The sequence below is a fragment of the Microcebus murinus genome, chromosome 6 (assembly GCF_040939455.1).
Source record: "Microcebus murinus isolate Inina chromosome 6, M.murinus_Inina_mat1.0, whole genome shotgun sequence".
Taxonomy (NCBI): Eukaryota; Metazoa; Chordata; class Mammalia; order Primates; family Cheirogaleidae; genus Microcebus; species Microcebus murinus.
Genome location: NC_134109.1, coordinates 48,480,258 through 48,492,719, shown reverse-complemented (window position 1 = coordinate 48,492,719; position 12,462 = coordinate 48,480,258). Strand labels below are relative to the sequence as shown.

The following is a 12,462-nucleotide window of genomic DNA, read 5'->3' as shown; positions in this document are numbered from 1 at the left end:
GGAAGAAATAGATTCCCTGAACAGACCAATCTCAACAGCTGAAATAAAAACAGCAATTAAAAATCTCCCTAAAAAGAAAAGTCCCAGTCCAGATGGTTTCACACCCGAATTTTACCACACTTACAAAGAACTAGTACCTATCTTGCAGAAACTATTCCACAACATTGAGAAGAACGGAAACCTCCCCGACACCTTTTATGAAGCGAATATTACTCTGATACCAAAACCAGGAAAGGATGCAACAAAAAAAGAAAACTACAGACCAATATCTCTAATGAATACAGATGCAAAAATTTTCAACAAAATCTTAGCTAACCGAATCCAGACGCTTATCAAAAAATAATCCATCACGATCAAGTGGGCTCCATCCCAGGGATGCAGGGATGGTTCAACATACGTAAATCTATAAATGCAATTCACCACATAAACAGAGCAAAAACAAAGACCACATGATTCTTTCAATAGATGCAGAAAAAGCTTTTGACAAAATTCAACACCCTTTCATGATACAAACACTTATAGGCATATAAGGGACATACTTAAAAATGATACGAGCCATATATGACAGGCCCATAGCCAACATCATACTGAATGGGGAAAGATTGAAATCATTCCCACTTAGAACTGGAACCAGACAAGGCTGCCCACTATCTCCACTTCTGTTCAACATAGTGCTGGAAGTCCTGGCTACAGCAATCAGACAGGAAAATGGAATTAAAGGTATCCAAATAGGGGCAGAAGAGATCAAACTTTCCCTGTATGCTGATGATATGGTATTATATCTAGAAAACCCCAAAGATTCAACCAAGAAACTCCTGGAACTGATCAATGAATTTAGTAAAGTCTCAGGATACAAAATCAATACACAGAAATCAGAGGCATTCATATACGCCAACAACAATCTAATTGAGAACCAAATCAAAGACTCAATTCCCTTCACAATAGCAACAAAGAAATTAAAGTACCTAGGAGTATACTTAACCAAGGAGGTAAAAGACCTCTACAGGGAGAACTATGAAACACTGAGGAAGGAAATAGCAGAGGATGTAAACAGATGGAAATCCATACCGTGCTCATGGGTCGGCAGACTCAACATCATTAAAATGTCTATACTACCCAAACTGATCTACAGATTCAATGCAATACCTATTAAAATCCCATCAGCATTCTTCACAGATATAGAAAAAATAATTTTACACTTCGTATGGAACCAAAGAAGACCCCGAATATCAAAAGCATTTCTAGGCAACAAAAACAAAATGGGAGGCATTAATATGCCAGATATCAAACTATACTGCAAAGCTGTAGTAATTAAATCAATATGGTACTGGCACAAAAATAGGAATATTGACCAGTGGAACAGATGTGAGAATCCTGATATAAAACCATCCTCATATAGCCATCTAATCTTTGACAAAGCAGACAAAAACATACGCTGGGGAAAAGAATCCCTTTTCAATAAATGGTGCTGGGAAAACTGGATAGCCACCTGTAGAAGGCTAAAACAGGGCCCACACCTTTCACCTCTCACAAAAATCAACTCACACTGGATAACAGACTTAAACCTAAGGTATGAAACTATTAGAATTCTAGAGGAAAAAATTGGAAACACTCTCCTAGACATCGGCCTGGGCAAAGAGTTTATGAAGAAGTCCCCAAAGGCAATCACAGCAGCAACAAAAATAAATAAATGGGACATGATCAAACTACAAAGCTTCTGCACACCCAAAGAAATAGTCATGAAAGTAAACAGACAACCTACAGAATGGGAGAAAATTTTTGCATCCTACGCATCCGATAAGGGGCTGATAACTATAATATACTTAGAACTCACGAAAATCAGGAACAAAAAATCAAATAACCCCATTAAAAAGTGAGCAAAGGACTTGAACAGAAACTTTTCTAAAGAAGACAGAAGAATGGCCAACAAACATATGAAAAAATGCTCAACATCTCTAATCATCAGGGAAATGCAAATCAAAACCACAATGAGATATCACTTAACCTCAGTGAGAATGGCCTTTATCAAAAAGTCTCCAAACAATAAATGCTGGCATGGATGCAGAGAGAGAGGAACACTCCTACACTGCTGGTAGGACTGCAAACTAGTTCAACCTCTGTGAAAAGCAATATGGAGATACCTTAAAGCAATACAAGTGAATCTACCATTTGATCCAGTAATCCCATTGCTGGGCATCTACCCAAAAGATCCAATGACACTCTACAAAAAAGACACCTGCACTCGAATGTTTATAGCAGCACAATTCATAATTGCAAGGCTGTGGAAACAGCCCAAGTGCCCATCAATCCAAGAATGGATTAATAAAATGTGGTATATGTATACCATGGAGTACTATTCAGCTCTAAGAAACAATGGTGATATAGCACATCTTATATTTTCCTGGTTAGAGCTGGAACCCATACTACTAAGTGAAGTATCCTAAGAATGGAAAAACAAGCACCACATATACTCACCAGCAAATTGGTATTAACTGAGCAGCACATAAGTGGACACATAGGTACTACAGTAATAGGGTATTGGGCAGGGGGGAGGGGGGAAGAGGGTGGGTATATACATATATAATGAGTGATATGTGCACCATCCGGGGGATGGTCATGCTGGAGACTCAGACCTGTGGGGGGAGGGGGAGAATGGGCATTTATTGAAACCTTAAAATCTGTACCCCCATAATATACCGAAATAAAAAAAAATTAAAAAATAAAAGAAATACTTTTCCTAAATTTTCAGACCAATTCAGTGGTTTAGCTCCCTGCAATACATGTATAATGATGATTCAAAAGGAATCTGAAGACTTAGGAAGGTATATTTTAACTCTTTGAGCCATAAGATCACAAATTTATACTCTAACATCCTGAACAGAGTTAAACCCTCTGCACCAAACTCCTTAAAAAAAAAAAGATAAAGAAAAAGAAAAACTTGTAAAAGGAAAGATCCATCTGCAAGAATTAAATTGCCTTGAAGAGCAGCATTTTTTAACTAATAGCCAGGGTAAGGCTCACAGACAAAATACTTGACCTGTGAAATATCTCTTGCTTACTTTTAATGACTATCCTCAACTCAGGAGTTTGTCATAATCACTCCTTCTTATTGATGTGATGGTAAATTAATCTTTGCACTCTGTCAGAAAAAAAAAAAATGAATGTACCTCACTACAACCTTAAAGTTATGTTCTGAAAATCAATTTTTCTTGATGAAAGATGGTAAATCAGTCTTTAATAATTTAGATTCTCCAGTATGAAATTTTGCTTTAGAAGATATTTTTAAAAAGCTATTTTGATAGAAATAAATGAAATAATGTACAATAAACCTTGGTCCATGTTCTGTTATAGACACCCCTCACTTTATGTGGAGACCACCAAGGATTCCTTGTTAAAGATGGATAAATAGTTGCAGGGGGGACTGCAAGAGAGGAAAATGGGATCGAGGAGAGGGGGAGAGAGAGAGAGAGACAGAGAGAGATAATAGAAGGATACAGATGTTCTTGAAATAACAAGTGATATTATTTTAGCTGCTGAGACTAACCTAATGAAAGCTTTCCTTCAACAAGCCAATCTCCAACTCCAAATGAATGTTTAGGATTCATAATCCCTGTGCTGGTTTATCCTTGATACCATGGTAAATGTTTCCCTCAGCAATTCCTAAGTATTGTGGTGAGAAATATGAGCTGTCAAGACACAAAGTCTGGGTTCAAATCTTGGTTACTATGACCATAGATTTATTTGTTCATCCTTCTGTTATTCAATTTCCTTATCTGTAAACTGATAATAATTATAGGACCTGCTTACAGAGTTATAAACTGCTTAGCTCAGTAAATATTTAGTCAGTGTTATTAGTTATGTTACATTGATTTACAGACTAAAGAAGCCACTGAAAAGTAATGATTTCTAGAATGTGTTTAGGTAGAAAGTTAAAGAAAATAATAGGTAATAACTGCTACTTATTAAGTCTTATTAAATTTAGACACTGTCCTAAAAGCTTTAAATGCATTAATTCATTTAATCAAAAGCAGAAGAAATGGGAGTCAAAGACAGGACCATTTTTACTAGTAACAGATTCAAACACTGTGCATGTATATGAGCCTGAAATATAGATGAGAAAAATCTTATGAAATTTTTTCTGACATTTGTTTTTTTGTTTATCCTGATCTTTTCTTTAAAGTAAACTCATGTTTGCAACTATAATCCAAATATTAACCAGATTTTATGTACATACAAATACTTCTTCCAAATGTGTTAATAAAAGGTGGTAAACCAGTGATCAATCATAACCATGCATTTTTTCAATGCTAAAAATATTTTTAATATTTGAGATTAATGGAATGTCAGTTCACTTCATATTGAAAATGTCAATTCATTCTGTTAAACCTATCGATTTTAAAGAAACTTAAAACCAATTTTACATAATTTTGTTGTAGAATGTAATTAAATTTCAAATGGGTATAAAAATTAAACAAGGGATTATTAAAACATGGGTTATAACCTATAACTGGAGCCAAATAGAAGTCATCCCTTAAATAGCTATTTTCTATTATTCAAACTCTTCAGATACATTCTATCACTCTTCCTCTGAAATATACCAATTCCTATTCTAAGACATTAGGCATAGTTTTAAAATATTATTTTGCAAAGCTCAAGCTTGCATTAGTTTTTGCTCAATGCCAATCTTTGTCATAACAACAACTAGGATTTGTTGACCATGTATTAGGTACCAGACATTGATAAATATCATCTCACTTATTCAACACAACATGTCTATTTAATTCAGGAGAAACTGAGACTTAAAAGAGTTAAATATTATGCCCCAGGCCACCCAACACTCTTCATTATAGGACTAATGGCTGTTTCCTCAGTAACTATGTCAATCTCGTGGCTTCCTCAACTATGACTTTCATTTAACTCACCTGGGAATCTTGCAGACATACAAAAACAGAACCATCTTTTTGAATATTCAGTGAAATATTATGAAAGATTAGAAACATGACAATGGTTTGCATTATGTTCAAGGCTAGTGGTTTATACATTTTAGTGTACATGAAAATCGTCTGCAAAGCTTACTTAAAATGAACATTCCTAGGCACCACCACTATCATGCCAAGATACTAATTCCACTTGAGGTAAGGCTAAAGAATTTGAATTTGGAACAAGCACCTCGGGTAATTCTGATACAAGTTATTTGCAGGTCATACTTTTAAAAACAGCATTCTAGATAAAATAATTTATTCTAAAAAAAAAATGTCAGCCACAAAGCCAGGAGAACTAAGAATTTGCATTTTTTACTCACTACTTCTGTTTCAAATATAATAAAGGTCATTAGATATGAAATGTCTGATTTCAACTCAAAAATGTAGTTTATTATATCTCAAACAAGAACCAGCATAATTAATCAATTGTATGTGCCTAAATTAATCAAAGTATGCATCTGAATTATTGGCAAAGTTTTGCCATTTTAACAGTAGCTTGTTTATGACAGCAGCAAAGAAGCCTGGAGAGTAACAATGAAATCATGAAAAGCATTACCCACAGCTTGTTGAGAATTGAATATTTTTCCTTGCAAGAAGTGGTCCAAAGCCTACAAAAAGTGGTAGTCAGTTAGTGCAAGGTCTGGTGAATACGGTGGATGACAGAGACTTTCAAAGTCCAGCCTCTGATAGTTTGAGCAGCGCTAATTGTGCAACATGTGGTTGAGTGCTATCTTGCAAGAGGATTGGCCTGTCGTTATTAACAAATCTCAGCTGCTTAATCACAAGCATCCTCATCCTTTCATCCACTTGGTTGCAATAGACATCCACTGTAATTGATTGAACAGATTTCATGCAGCTATAGTGGATAATACCAGTGCTGGACCACCAGACACCATTAGCTTTTTTTTTATGAATATGTGGTTTTGGGCTGTGTTTTGGCACTTCATCTTTATTGAACTATTGTCCTGAACACTTGCGATTGTCAAAAAGAATCAATATTTCATCACACGTTACAATATGGTGTGGAAATGTTTCACCGTTATGTTGTAACAGCAAAGAAAGGCAAGCTTCGAGCTGATTTCTCTTTTGATGCTCGTTTAATCCATGCGGTACCCATCTATCCAGCTTCTTTACCTTGCTGATTTGTTTCAAATGGTCCAATATTGGACCATTAGTAATGTCAATAGTAATGTCAAAGTGGAATAGTAACGTCAAACCTTGCTGCTATTCACATGGATGGATTCGTTTCCACTACAGCTTTCAGCTCATCATTATCCACCTTGGTCTCAGGTCGCCCACGTGGCTCATTTTCAAGATTAAAATCACCAGAATGGAACTTCTCAAACTATCCATGTATTGTGCATTCATTAGCCACATCCTTCCCAAACATTTATTTGATATTTCAAGCTGATTAGTTCCATGATGGAACTCTTATTTGAAAATAACACAAATTTTTGACCTATCCATAGTTTCACAAAAATTGCTTTAAAAAAAATTTGAAAGATAATCACAAGCCAAACTGTGTGCTTGAAAGAATGAGGATGTACCTTCACTATAAGAATAAAACAAGTGTCAAAGTGAAATGTCAGAGATATCAACTATCAAACTTAGTACTTAAGGAAATCAGACATTCCATACTTAATAATCTAATAATTAAAAACATAATAATGATGAATGAAATATAAGGATTTTAAAATAGCCAAGCTCAAAAGCAACATAAACATCTCAGTGGAATAGAAATTGAATCTCTGTGGAACAAACCAGAGAACATAAAATGGAGCCAGGAGCTCACTCGCCTCCCACCCCACCTCTGTAAGGGATTCAGAGGCAGGCATTAGTGACCGGGAGCTAAACTACTGTAGGAAGTAGAAATGTAAGAAGTAGAAACAGTAATACCAGACAAAATATAATCTTAAGCAGAAATCATTAATAGGAGTACAAATAGAGAGTATAATAATAAAGTCACTAATAGCATATAATTATAAACGTGTATACCTAATAGCCCAACCTCAAACTATCCAAAGAAAAATCTGACAGAATTATACAATAGTCTCTTCTTATCCACAGAGGAGACAGTTCTTATCCACAGAAGAAATAGTACAAGACCCTCAGTGGATGCCTGGAACCAGAGAAAGTACTGATCCTATACATATTGTTTTTGCCTGTACATACATAGCTATGATAATGTTTAATTTATAAAGTAGGCACAGCAAGAGATTAGCAACTATAACTAATAATAAAATACAACAATTATAACAATACGCGATAATAAAAGTTATGTGAATGTGGCCTTTGTCTCTCTCTCTCTCAAAATATATTATACTACACTCACCTATTTTTGGACCATTGTTGACCACCAGTAATTGAAACACTGAAACCATAGAAAGAAAAACCATAGATAAAGAAGGGACTATTTTACATAAAAACTGAAAGATCTACAATTATATAGAGAGATTTAACATATCTCTATCAGAAACTGATGAATGGGGGGGCGGAGCAAGATGGCGGACGAATAACACCGCCAGACAGAGGGTCTCTGCAGAAAAGACCGATTCTAGCAGAAACTAGAGGAAAGAAGCAAGAAGACGAGCATACAGCGGACAAGGGCCAGAAGGAGGGGTACCTGAGACCCCGGGAGACTCCACGGGAGGAGGCTGCGGAGGAGAACTGGAGGCTGAGACCACCGGAGCAGCCCGGAGACCAGCGGCAAGGGTAGGTGGATTTGCTGTTTCCCCTCCCCTGCATTCGGGACTGCTGGCGGGCTCCCCAGCGGGTGGAGAGACCTGCGGACATCAGCCCAGAGACTGCCGCCGCCTGCCAACGGTGAGCCTGTAGCAGACGTGGCACCAGGTTCCCAACTTCCTCCGGGCACCTCCGTGTGCACGGAGAGCCGCGCGGCAGGCGCCATATTGCCTCCTCCTCCCCTCCGCCGACCCTACCCGCGGCTGCCCAGAGAGACAATACAGCCACCAGCCGGAGGCACCTCCAGGGAACGGGACCTTCCCGTTTGGGACCCCGCCCGCCCTCCCAGGTGCTGCTGGCACCCTGTTCCCAGGAAAACGGTGCCGACTCAGAGGCTGAGAAACATAGACCCAGCTTGGGCTCCCTGTGGGTGAATTAGGACCGGAAACCCTCTCCCTGGTGGGAATACAGTTTGAACTCTGGGACCCAGAGGTCCGACCTGCAGACCAGATCCCCTGCACCGAGGGCTAGCATTGCCCGGGGCACAGAAGGATTATACGTGAACAGCCTACTGAGGTCTGTGTGCCTCCAGGGGCGGATCGGCGTCCTAGAGGTCTGTGTGCCTCCAGGGGCGGATCGGGCGGAACGGCGTCCCAGGAGGAGGCCCTGCGCCCAACCCAGGTGGCGTTCCTGTGCAGGGAACCTCCCCGCCGGCATCACAGTCCGGGGAGGCCTGGTGGCTTGTGGTCTGGCCTGCTGGCAGAGGCTCAGGAGTAGCTGCGGAGTTGGGGAGGGTGGAAAGAAGAGAGGCCTGCTGCAGACTGTGGGTCTCAGACAGCCCCACCCCCACACCCAGACTTTCTGGCTGAGCGGGACCATTCCAGCCCCGCCCTGACAGCAGAGAACAGAACTTTGACCCCTGCTAACGGCCTGAGGGCAGGCTTACCCAACCCAGCTCCGCCCAGAACGAGAGCTGATAACAGGACTCAAAATCAACACCATAGCCTGTTCCTCCAAGCAAACGCCACCTACTGACAGGGACAGCATCTTGCACAGCCTTTCCACGGCACCCACTGACTCAATATACAGGGAGTGGTCCAATTTCACCCACAGGCACCACCTAACACCTCAGAAACTAAACAAGGTGTGTGAATACCCAAACAATAACCTAAGGAAAGAAACAACAACTGATCGACATGGGAAGAAATCAGCGAAAGAACTCAGGAAATATGAAGAACCAAACGGAAAACACACCCCCAAGGAGGAGCACCAGCCCCCTAGAAACGGACACCGACCAAAATCAGGCAACCAATATGACAGAAAAGGAATTTCGTATGTGGATCATAAGAACACTCACCCAGCTGCAACAACAACTCAATAACCAACACCAAGAAAACACAAAAAACCTCCAAGAAATGGAACAAAGGTTCAACAAAGAGATTGACACAGTGAAGAAAACTTTAACCGAAGTCCTGGAGATGAAGAATCAACTCAGAGAACTACAAAATACTGTGGAAAGTCTCAAGAACAGGGTAGATCAAGCAGAAGAAAGAATCTCAGAGCTTGAAGATAACACCTTCCAATTAAATAAATCAGTCACAGAAATACAGCAGAGAAACAAGAGAAAAGACCAAAGTCTACAAGAGCTGTGGGATTATGTGAAAAAACCTAACGTGAGGGTCATAGGTTTAGCCGAAGGGGAGGAAGACAACACTCAAGGGCTGGACAAGCTTTTTGAAGATATAATAGAGGAAAATTTCCCAGGTCTTGCTCAAAATCTCGATATACAAGTTCAAGAAGCCCAGAGGACCCCTGGGAGATTCAATGCAAACAGGAAGACGTCACGTCATGCAGTCATCAGACTGACCAAAGTATCAACTAAAGAGGCCCTTCTAAGAGCTGTAAGACAAAAGAAGCAAGTGACATACAAGGGAAAGCCAATTCGAATAACATCAGACTTCTCTAATGAGATTTTACAAGCAAGGAGAGACTGGGGCCCCATTCTCACTCTTTTCAAACAAAACAATGCCCAGCCTAGAATATTATTCCCTGCAAAACTAAGCTTCATATATGAAGGAGAAATAAAAACATTCGCAGACAAGCAAAGGCTCAGAGAATTCACCAAGACAAGACCAGCCCTACAAGAAGTACTTAAAACAGCGTTATGCACGGAACATCATAATAATAATCCACGGATATAAAAACAACCAAAACCCAAAGATATTAAAGGCCAGATATTACAATGGCTCAAGACAGAAATCATAGCAACAACATCCAACCCAACAGAATGATCAGTAATCTACCTTACCTATCAGTTCTCTCAATAAATGTGAATGGCTTAAACTCTCCACTCAAGAGACATAGGCTGGCTGAATGGATAAGAAAATACAGGCCAAGTATATGCTGTCTTCAGGAAACACATTTAACCTGCAAGGATGCACATAGACTAAAAATAAAAGGGTGGAGATCAATATTCCAAGCAAACAGAAGCCAAAAGAAGGCTGGTGTGGCAGTTCTAATTTCAGACGATTTAGTTTTTAAGCCAACAAAAGTAGTAAAAGACAAAGAGGGTCATTATATAATGGTGAAGGGCACAGTCCAACAAGAAGAGATAACAATTTTAAATATATATGCACCCAACTTAGGTGCACCCAGATTCATAAAGCAAACCTTACTGGAGCTAAGCAAATGGATTAATAGCAACTCCATAATCGCCGGGGATTTCAACACCCCACTGACGGCACGAGACAGATCCTCCAAACAGAAAATTAATAAAGAAATAATGGACTTAAACAAAACTCTAGAACAATTGGGTCTGACAGACATCTACAGAACATTCTACCCAAAATCCACTGAATATACGTTCTTCTCATCAGCTCACGGGACATTCTCTAAGATTGACCATATCCTAGGACACAAAGAAAATCTCAAGAAATTTAAAAAAATAGAAATCATACCATGTACCTTCTCAGATCACAGTGGAATAAAACTAGAAATCAACCCTAACAGAAACTCACACTTCTACACAAAAACGTGGAAATTAAACAACCTCCTACTAAATGATTACTTCGTAAATGAAGAAATCAAGACGGAAATAAAAAACTTCTATGAAGAAAACGACAATGGAGAGACAAGTTATCAACTCCTCTGGGACACAGCTAAAGCAGTTCTGAGAGGAAAGTTTATCTCCATAAATGCCTATAACCAAAAGGCAAGAAGATCACAAATAGACAATCTAATGAAACGACTCAAAGAGCTGGAAAAAGAAGAACAGACCAACCCCAAACCCAGCAGAAGAACTGAAATCAACAAGATCAAATCAGAACTAAGCGAAATTGAAAACAGGAAAGCTATTCAGGAGATTAATAAAACAAAAAGTTGGTTCTTTGAAAAAATAAACAAGATTGACACGCCATTGGCTAAGCTAACGAAAAGCAGAAAAGAGAAATCTCTAATAAGCTCCATCAGGAATAAAAAAGGACATATCACAACTGATCCCAAAGAGATACAAGATACAATTTATGAATACTACAAAAATCTTTATGCACACAAACTGGAAAATGTGGAGGAAATGGACAAATTTCTAGAAACACACAGCCTCCCTAGGCTCAACCAGGAAGAAATAGATTCCCTGAACAGACCAATCTCAACAGCTGAAATAGAAACAGCAATTAAAAATCTCCCTAAAAAGAAAAGTCCCGGTCCAGATGGCTTCACACCTGAATTTTACCATACTTACAAAGAAGAACTAGTACCTATCTTGCAGAAACTATTCCACAACATCGAGAAGAACGGAAACCTCCCCGACACCTTTTATGAAGCGAATATTACTCTGATACCAAAACCAGGAAAGGATGCAACAAAAAAAGAAAACTACAGACCAATATCCCTAATGAATATAGATGCAAAAATTTTCAATAAAATCTTAGCTAACCGAATACAGACACTTATCAAAAAAATAATCCACCACGACCAAGTGGGCTTCATCCCAGGGATGCAGGGATGGTTCAACATACGTAAATCTATAAATGCAATTCACCACATCAACAGAAGCAAAACAAAGACCACATGATCCTTTCAATAGATGCAGAAAAAGCTTTTGACAAAATTCAACACCCTTTCATGATACGAACACTTAAGAAAATAGGCATAGAAGGGACATACCTAAAAATGATACAAGCCATATATGACAGACCCATAGCCAACATCATACTGAATGGGGAAAGATTGAAATCATTCCCACTTAGAACTGGAACCAGACAAGGCTGCCCACTATCTCCACTTCTGTTCAACATAGTGCTGGAAGTCTTGGCTACAGCAATCAGACAGGAAAATGGAATCAAAGGTATCCAAATAGGGGCAGAAGAGATCAAACTTTCACTGTTTGCTGATGATATGATATTGTATCTAGAAAACCCCAAGGATTCAACCAAGAAACTCCTGGAACTGATCAATGAATTTAGTAAAGTCTCAGGATACAAAATCAATACACAGAAATCAGAGGCATTCATATACGCCAACAACAATCTAATTGAGAACCAAATCAAAGACTCAATTCCCTTCACAATAGCAACAAAGAAATTAAAGTACCTAGGAATATATTTAACCAAAGAGGTAAAAGACCTCTACAGGGAGAACTATGAAACACTGAGGAAGGAAATAGCAGAGGATGTAAACAGATGGAAATCCATACCATGCTCGTGGATCGGCAGACTCAATATCATCAAAATGTCTATACTACCCAAACTGATCTACAGATTCAATGCAATACCTATTAAAATCCCATCAGCATTCTTCA

At 38.9% G+C, this 12,462-nt stretch overlaps 1 long non-coding RNA gene across 1 annotated transcript in view; it reads right to left on the bottom strand.

The window, feature by feature from the left end:
- LOC109730483 (uncharacterized) overlaps positions 1-12,462 on the bottom strand; it is a 189,479-nt gene that overhangs the window by 40,575 nt on the left and 136,442 nt on the right. The gene's annotated exons all lie outside the window — the stretch shown is intronic.